Source organism: Oncorhynchus nerka, linkage group LG22 (genome assembly GCF_034236695.1).
Source record: "Oncorhynchus nerka isolate Pitt River linkage group LG22, Oner_Uvic_2.0, whole genome shotgun sequence".
NCBI lineage: Eukaryota > Metazoa > Chordata > Actinopteri > Salmoniformes > Salmonidae > Oncorhynchus > Oncorhynchus nerka.
Window position 1 is genome coordinate 26,819,751 of NC_088417.1, and position 9,605 is coordinate 26,829,355.

The 9,605-nt window shown below is 40.5% G+C and overlaps 1 protein-coding gene across 2 annotated transcripts in view; it reads right to left on the reverse strand.

Annotated features, from left to right (window-relative positions):
* The window catches only part of arhgap29a (Rho GTPase activating protein 29a), an 87,618-nt gene extending 86,683 nt beyond the window's left edge, over nt 1-935 (reverse strand). For both annotated transcript variants that reach the window (XM_065007101.1, XM_065007100.1), the window contains exon 1: nt 799-935. The gene's annotated coding sequence lies outside the window, so the exon portion shown is untranslated. The remainder of the gene's footprint in view (nt 1-798) is intronic.
* Nucleotides 936-9,605: the final 8,670 nt, after the last annotated feature.

Below are 9,605 nucleotides of genomic sequence, written 5' to 3' on the forward strand. Positions count from 1 at the left end.
AGTATTGTATTGAATTTGCATGTGTTATTGCAGTATTATGAACACGTTTGTATGTATTATACACACTTTTTTCATAATTATAAGTGGACAACATAATTATAAATGGACAACATTTTACACGTTTTCTCTTAACGTTACCCCTGTATCTTTCATCCAAATAATCTGGCCTAGCTAAGAAATGCAGAAGTTTCTGCACCTTGTAGCCAAAAGCAATATTGTGGAAGCTATTCTGAAAATATAGTGGACCAAACTACCAAGTACTTCACACTGGAAGAAGTTAAGCTAATCTAAATATATTTTACGTAACAAAAGTTACTTTGAAAAAGTAGTTCATAGGCCTACATCCAAGTCTGATGCCGAAAAAGAAAGGACATTATTGCCTACTTAAACCATATTGTCTCTTCTTTTTGCAAAACAAAATGTGGTTCCAGCAGTTAGCTGGACATGGCACACGAAAATAACAATTAACGTTAACTACTGAAAACACTACCAAGACTAGAATTTAGTTAAACTACCACGAAGCTACAGCAAAATGTGGTTAAATTACTAGTTGCACTGTAGTTCACTACTCCTCAGCACTGGCCAAAAGTCATTCCATTGCTGAGATTACACGCATTTTATTATGTTTTGTTCTTTGTATTTTGCTCAATATCTAACCAAAATAACAACGTTTTCTCCGTATAGAAGTAATAATCTTCTTCACATCTCTAGGTGCCTATATGGATGCAATGGTTCACTAAATCAAAAAATGATAGCCGCCACATAGAAGTCTTTCATCAAATGCAGCAACCCACTCACCTGCTGTACAGTCCTGAAACATTGCACCTTCAAAAATCCCCGCTGTCGTAGAGTACAGAATCCAGTTATAGGTTATGTCTTTCTTTCCTAAACATCTGTGAATGACCCTTCTACAATAGTTTCCGAAACGGGAATTGTGGGATCGCCGCCGCTCAGCTCGCTCTCGGGCACGAACGTCCTCCTCCTCCTCTTCTCACGTGACACAGTAGGTAGGCTAACGTGTGATTGGTTGTTCTAGGCGTCTCGTAAAGAAGAGGTTTGGGTCCCCTGCCCGCAACAACAGGTGTCCAATATTTTTGATGCGTCCTGTACTCAAATTGTAATCTTTCGGGTCTATGTCAATATTGGTATCTTCTCACTCAAACTGAACAATAGGCTTGGAGGGAGATAGATGCATTGTTTAATTTCCCCCAATAAAAACGAACATGTGTAGCCTATACACTGTAATAGGCCTGTATGGTTATGTGCATTGTTCCGTTAAATGCTGCAGGGCTACAGTAAAATGGTTGTATCAGTTGGCTACATTTAATGTCCATCCATATCAGCTAAAATAAGAATGGAAGAAGACTAGGCTACAATATGTATAAGAGTATGGTCTTGGCCTTGTCAGTATTTCTACCTACTCAGTGGCTGGGAATGCCACCTTGTGAGCAGAAGAAACAGTTAAAAGATTGGAAGAGTTTTTTTTTGACCCAATCAATTCTATAGCCCTTTAATCCACCCAGTGGTAGAAGTGTGCTAACGCACTGCACTCATATCGTTAGAATAACGAGATTCATACGATATTCGAATTTGGATCCACTCTATTCCTATCCCCTGATGTTGGTGCCAAACTCAGACTGCACATTTTTTGCTGTTTGTTTATGTTGTCAGCGTTTTGAAACATGATATTCCTACTTTTAGACATCTTCCACATTTAAAGGGATATACAAGATCACACACGTGGGTAATATGTTAATACTGTTTATAACAGTTTAAAGTTAGTCTACTGTACATATCACTGACTGGATAATATGTTTTTTATTTTACCTTTATTTTACCAGGGAGTCATACTGAGACCAATGTCTCTTTTACAGACGAATTACATAAATTACAGAAAATACACAAATCAAAACATAAATTCAAAATGCAAGCAGAAAGAAAAACACAGTCATAACATAAACCCATTCATCAGTAATAAGGTCCTCAGTCAGCTTTCTGAATGGCCCTACAGACAACAGAACATTTTGAAGATTGTTCCACAAATAAGGTGCAAGAAAACTTAAAGCTGATTCGCCTAAACCAGTAGAGACCAAAGACATTTCCAGAGTTAGCCATCCCTGAGACCAGGTGTGGTAACTCATATGTCTACAGTTTAGTAATGACGTTAAGTACAGTGAGACTTTTTGTAAAATGGCTTTATAAATGAAAACATAGCAATGTATCCAACCTACATGTCATTAAAGAGGGCCAACCAACTGTCTGGTAGAGAATGCAGTGATGAGTACTAAATTGTCCCCCGTAATAAAGTGCAGTGCGCTATGATAAACTGCATCTATCGGCTTTAATGAAGTGGCATCTGTGTTCCTTTAGATGATGTCGCCATAGTCTAGGACCGATAGGAATGTTGACTGAATCATTTGCTTTCTACTATTTAGCGAGACGCAGGACCAGGTTCTACAGAAGAAGCTCATTCTTTGGAATATCCTCATGTCGTATAACTATCCATGGGACTTAGAATAGGCTACACAATAGGGCCGAGCTGGATATTCTGATCTGTTTCTAAGCCAAGGTCAGTTATTTGAACTATCCCCTCTACCCCACAGACCTATGCTCTCACTCGTCAGCAATGACACACTGCTCTCATTTGTTCCCTCCCCACTACCAAAGATGATCTATTATATCATCAAGTGACTGCTCTAACAATGGAAATACATGTCTTCAAAGATGGAAGGCAGGCGAGAGGAGGCAACACCAGGTTGGATCATTTTAGCCAATAAAAGGGTAGATATGCAAGTGAACAACCAGTGGTGGAAAAAGTACCCAATTGTCATACTTGAGTAAATTAAAGATGCCTTAATAGAAAATGACTTGGGTAAAAGTGAAAGTCACCCAGTAAAATACTACTTGAGTAAATGTAAAAAAAAATCTCTGTGGAAGTCGGGGTTGAGAAGATGAAAATTCCTGGAGCAGTTGGGGCTCGACGATTGAAGCGTATGTTCAATGGAAAGAAGATAGTGAGAACGTGTTAATGTTTTTTGAAGGGTGAAAGAGGCTGTTCAGTGTGTCTGTCTCTTATGCCAAGGCATCGAGAAAAGTTCAAGGATATTCTAGTGCTTCTGTTGCCATGGAGACACCACATTCCAGTGCCGTGGGTGCCATTCGCAAGGTGCAGGACCCAGGTACCCTTGAAGAAAGTAGATGTTGGGGCATTTATTGCTATGGTGAGAAACTGCACTGCAGGAGTGGATAAGAACTCAAGAAAGATCAATATCATTGTATCTGCAGCTGAACGCTTCTTGAGAATGAAGGATGTAATGGTTGAGGAGCTGCATGGTGGACTGACTGCAGCAGCATCCTCTCAGGTCACTGGATCTGAGTAGAGCTCTGAGTGGATTTGATTTGATTTTTTAAATGATTTTTAAAATTATTTATTGAATATTCGAAACATACAATATACTTGTAGTGAAGCCGCTCAATAACTACATCATACCAGTCATCCAACAACTACATCATACCAGTCATCCAACAGATTCCCATTCAGAGCGACACACAGAAGCACCCAGGGTCAATGCCCTGCTCAAGGGCATGTTGACCGATCTACCACCAGGCCAAAAAACATGAACCCTCCAAGCTTCCCCCACGGTTCCCCAATAGCTGTCCCTCAACCATTCGAGACCCCTCCCACAGTCCCCCCCCCCCCAGGAAGAAAATCAAATCAAAAATACAATTAATTCCATTCCCCACCCCCAAGAACCCCCCAATGCACCAACAACCAAGAGAATGAACTAAAAGAAAAAAGGAAAAGACAGAAGAAAACAGCAAACAACAATGCAAAAATATTTGTTTAAATTAATATAAAACAAAGAACATCAAGGACAATTAAAATCATAACAGCAATCCCAACTATATATGTTTGTGTGCGTGTCTGGCACTATTACATGTATGTGTGTGTTCTTGTATGTGTTTATTTGAATGAGAGTGTGTGTATATGTATGTGTACAAACACCTGCACGACATCAGCCTCAGGCAAACCGGCATTAGTTGTAAAAACACTGCCACCTAGTGTCATTCAAATGTACTTTTTATTATGTTTTTTTTTTACTATTTTTATTTTTTTTGTTTTATCTTTGACCATCATTCTGTCTCTCACACAACAACTCCACTCCTAATTGTCTCCAATTCCACATAACAACCCTCAGCTTCCCTCAGCCCATCCCATCTATCTCTGCTGGCCATCCACTTTGGGTTTCTACGCAACACATATCTCTCAACTATGCTGTGATGTTTAACATACAATTTCAATCTATCTAATCGAATAGAATCCACAGATTGTGAGTTGAAGATAAATACTTTAAATAAGAGTAGTAGTATTTTAGTAATTGACTGACCCGATCTCTCCAGATCTCCTAACAGTACTATTTCTAGGGTCAATTTTAGATCAATGCTATGCATTTTCAGCCATTCCTGAACCTGAGACCAGAAACAGGCTACCTGAAAAGCATGAAGTCTTTAATCTTGCGTTGTTTTAAATATCAACTCATACACCCTGTACCATGGAATCGGCACATCAAAAATCTCTTCACAACTATTTTGCTATCTGCATGGCACAGTTGTCAATATCCTGGTTCTCAAATGAAAGTGGTATACTTTCCAATTTAAACTATTTTTATTCCTCTGCCAGTTTTGATCCTTTATATTGGGCAGACAGACCAGTTCCCTACCTCCTCCTGCTGCCACCCGCCTCCTCCATTTTTGGGACAATGCTGTAATCAATTGGTTGTACTCTTGGATTGAGCAGACCTTTCCGTACAATTGTGATGACTCCATGAAGAATATAACTCTACCTTTCTAATTTACAATATAATTTAAGAACAAAATACCATAAATACTGGTATTTTATCAACCAGCACATTTGAGTTCAGCCATAATATTTGTTGTAATATTTGTTCTATCTTTTCAGGGGGATGGAATTGAAATTGTAGCCAGCTCTGAAATGCTTGTTTGAAAAAGTGTAAAGTACTCTGAGTGTATTTTGATGCTTTTTGTTTTTGTTTTGTGTTTTGTTTTCGGATTTTTGAGCAGATTCAAAGTTTTAGTTTATTGCCCCTCTTTTTTATTTCCCACATCCAGTAGTGGGCAGCAATGTACCGTTTCCAGTGACGTCTGCCCTAAAACCAGTTTTGCCAACATAGGGACATCGTCGCTAGATTTCTAAGGTTTTCAGAGCCCTCCAGCAACTTGTATTGGTAAAAGAGTATACAGTGTTACTGTAAGTCTGCCACAGCGACTTTGGATTGATTTTGCGACTTCCCTGTTTGTGTGTATGTGGCCGCCTGGCTGAGTTCTGCTGGACTGCTCCCTCTCTGTGCCTCCGCCTCCACCTGCTGCTGCGTGAGTGCACCTGTCACTTGCGACCCTTCCCCCGCCTCTCTTCACTCTCCACTCTCTCCCCCGCCTCTCTCCTCTCTCCTCTCTCCCCTACCTCTCTCTTCTCTCCATTCTCTCCCCAGCTCTCTCTTCTCTCCACTCTCTGTATGTGGCTTCTATGAAAGTGACCTGGGTTTGCATGTGATCAGAGGTAAATTCATTCTGCCAATTCTGTTGAGAAATGTTTCTTAAACAGAAGCAAACAGACGAAATGGTGATAAACATACCTGAATTTGTCCAATCTCTGACTTGCAACTGTTGGACTGATGATTACACTCTAGATCAGCCAGATGCAGCCTTTATTTCTCAAATGACTTTGTAAACTTTCATTCACAGGCTAGGTTGTAGCAACCTCATGATGGGTATAGGGAAAAATGTTGTATCATGTAGTAGCCTAAACCTATCGATGTTACATTGATCTGGGTGAATTGAATTTGAATGGCAGTCATCCAATATGCTGTAATAGAAAAAAGGCCATGCTCATAAAAAAAATCATTGTCCTCCCTCATCTTAACCGCCACTGGCATATACCTGTCATTAAAAATATGAACGCATGTAGAACGCTGATTGGCCAGCTCATCCTCCTCAGGACGATGACATCATCCTCTATGAGGAAATAGCAAGCATTCTTTTACATTTCTTTTCTCCAATGTATGCACTGACCTCAAATACGAGTATAGGATGAGTCAACAACATTATTTGGGTATGAGTTAACAAAATATGAACTTTTAAAAGTGAATTTTCCCTGTACAATTACTATATAACAGCAAACCTTTCCATCTGCCCAATGGAAAAATGTGTAGAATTGCAGGAAATTAGCTTTAAAACAGCAGAATGTCCTTGTTTTCCCATGAAAACATACATTCAATTAGTTGCAAAATGAATAGGAAATATAGTCAAGACGTTGACAAGGTTATAAATAATGATTTTGAATTGAAATAATAATTGTGTCCTTCAAACTTTGCTTTCGTCTAAGAATCCTCCATTTGCAGCAATTACAGCCTTTCAGACCTCTGGCGTTCTAGTTGCCAATTTGTTGAGGTAATCTGAAGAGATTTCACTCCATGCTTCTTGAAGCACCTCCCAAAAGTTGGATTGGCTTGATGGGCACTTCTTACGTACCATACGGTCAAGCTGCTCCCACAACAGCTCAATAGGGCCATTACATTATAGACAGAATACCAGCTGACTGCTTCTTCCCTAAATAGTTCTTGCATAGTTTGAAGCTGTACATTGGGTCATAATCCTGTTGTAGGAGGAAATTGGCTCCAATTCAGCTCCGTCCACAGGGTATGGTATGGCGTTGCGAAATGGAGGGATAGCCTTTCTTTCTTCAAGATCAATTTTACCCTGTACACATCTCACACTTTACCAACACCAAAGCACCACCAGATGGCCTCCACCATGCTTGACAGATGGCATCAAGCACTCTTCCAGCATATTTTCATTTTTTTCTGCATCTCACAAATGTTCTTTGTGATCCGAACACAAACTTAGATTTGCCTGTTCATAACACTTTTTTCCAATCTTCCTCTGTCCAGTGTCTGTGTTCTTTTTCCAGTCTTAATCTTTTCTTTTTATTGGCCCGTCTGAGATATGGCATTTTCTAAGCAGATCTGCCTAGAAGGCCAACATCCCGGACTCGCCTCTTCAGTGTTGACATTGTGGGTACTATTTAATGAAGCTGCCAGTTGATGACTTGTGAGGCGTCTGTTTCTCAAATTACACACTCTAATGTATTTGTCCTCTTGCTCAGTTGTGCACCGGGGCCTCCCACTCCTCTTTCTATTCTGGTTAGAGACAGTTTGCGCTGTTCTGTGAAGGGAGTAGAACACAGCGTTGTACGAGATATTCAGTTTCTTGGCAATTTCTCGCATGGAATAGCCTTAATTTCTCCGAACAAGAATAGGCTGACGAGTTTCAGAAGAAAGATCTTTGTTTCTGGCCATTTTGAGCCTGTAATTGAACCCACAAATGCTGAAGCTCCAGATACTCAACTAGTCTAATTGCTTCTTTAATCAGGACAACAGTTTTCAGCTGTGCTAACATAATTGCAAAAGGGTTTTCTAATGATCAATTAGCTTTTTTAAATGATAAACTTGGATTAGCTAACACAATGTGCCATTGGAACACAGGAGTGATGGTTGCTGATAATGTGCCTCTGTATGCATATGTAGATATTCCATTAAAAATCAGCTGTTTCCAGCTTCAATAGTCATTTACAACATTAGTTATGTCTACCCTGTATTTCTGATCAATTTGATGTTATTCAAAAATGAGCTTTTCTTTCAAAAACAAGGACATTTCTAAGTGACCCCAAACTTTTGAACGGCAGTGTGTATTATATTTTTTTAATGCGCTTGCGCAAATATACATATTACATCATGACCTCATCTAGCGACTTCTATTGACAAACGGAGTAACCTAATGTAGCAGGCATGAAAGAAACTTGATTCATGAAAGAAACTTGATTTTGCGTTGTTGGTGATAGGGGCACTTGATTCAGCAGCCCTAGTGCTGTTGGTGGTAGGGGCACTTGATTCAGCATCCCTAGTGCTGTTGGTGGTAAGCACACTTGATTCAGCAGCCCTAGTGCTGTTGGTGGTAGGCACACTTGATTCAGCAGCCCTAGTGCTGTTGGTGGTAAGCACACTTGATTCAGCAGCCCTAGTGCTGTTGGTGGTAGGGGCACTTGATTCAGCAGCCCTAGTGCTGTTGGTGGTAGGGGCACTTGATTCAGCAGCCCTAGTGCTGTTGGTGGTAAGCACACTTGATTCAGCAGCCCTAGTGCTGTTGGTGGTAGGGGCACTTGATTCAGCAGCCCTAGCGCCAGGAAGGCAAAGTGTTCCCATTTTGAACTATTTCATGTGTCTGAATGTAGAATCAAGTGCACTTATAGGACTACCGCTGGCCAATCAGATAGCTCAGATCACCGTGTCTGCACGGTTTCCTCGAGCCACAGATTGTAAAAAGAAGCCTCACTTCAAACACACAGCAAAGTTGATACTGTGAGATTTAAAAACTTTCATACAATGACTTGAGAGAGACTGAACGAATACAGTGAAGAGCTGCTATTTTGATGAGTAAGTTCATGTTGAAATTGTTATTCATTACTGTCAACACTTTGTTCAACACTTTTATAAACCATAAAATGCGCATTCTCCCTACTTCCACTCATGCTACAACCAGCACTGCAGCTGCAATGAATATGTAAATATGCAAAGTGTTGCGTTGTTATTGTTAGTGGCTTGTGTCTTTTTTCAATCTCTCGGGTCATAGGAGTAACAACATGAATTGGTGCATGAGGCAGAAATAATGCAGCCCAACTTGAGTTTCACCACCAGCTGGAAGACTGTGTCAAAGACAGTACAGTATGAAGATGGGCAAAAACTGCAAGTGCTGGTTAAGTGTTTGTTTTTTTTTTGGGGGGGGTTGAAGTGAGAAAGAGGATTATTTAAGAGACTGTTTGAAGAGGTAGGGTTTCAGATGTTTGAAGATGGGCAGGGACTCTGCTGTCCTTGCTTCAGGGGGAAGCTGATTCCACCATTGGGGTGCCAGGACAGAGAAGAGCTTGGACTGGGCTGAGCAGAAGCTGCCCTCCCAAGACAGCTGAGGTTGCAGAACAGAGTGCTTCTCTAACCCCAAACCCCGGCCTAGTCTTCCCGGAAGTCTTGCGATGTTGCGCCTCTGGGTTTAGAAACTCTGTGACTGTGTCCCCTATTCTCAGCGGAGGGAGGGAGAGTGGAGAGATGGTGAGTCGGGTGAGGCACGGTGCTCCCTCCATCAATCTGGTAAAAAAAAGCCATCAGTCCAGTAATTCTTTTAAATAAAACATATCCCACTCACTCAGCTGTTCCTCACAAGTAAATACAAATTATTACCAGTGTGATCAGATAACTACATTTTTTAATTATAATTTTGAAATAGTCTGAAAAGAACAACATGTATTGGGCCTATAGCCACCTGCACAAACCTCATTGCTGCAGAACTGCTTTTAAGTGGTTAATGTTGCATAGGCTTACGTTTTTTTTTAAAGTCATATTTAAAAAACAATCTGAGCTGTAGATCTCAGCTTGCATTTTGACTCAGTGGTCACGGTTGGTGACCACTGCCCTACATACATGGTCTTGTCAAGAAGAAAAAAATCTGTCAGGGGAGGTTCTCTTCGGCACTGTTCA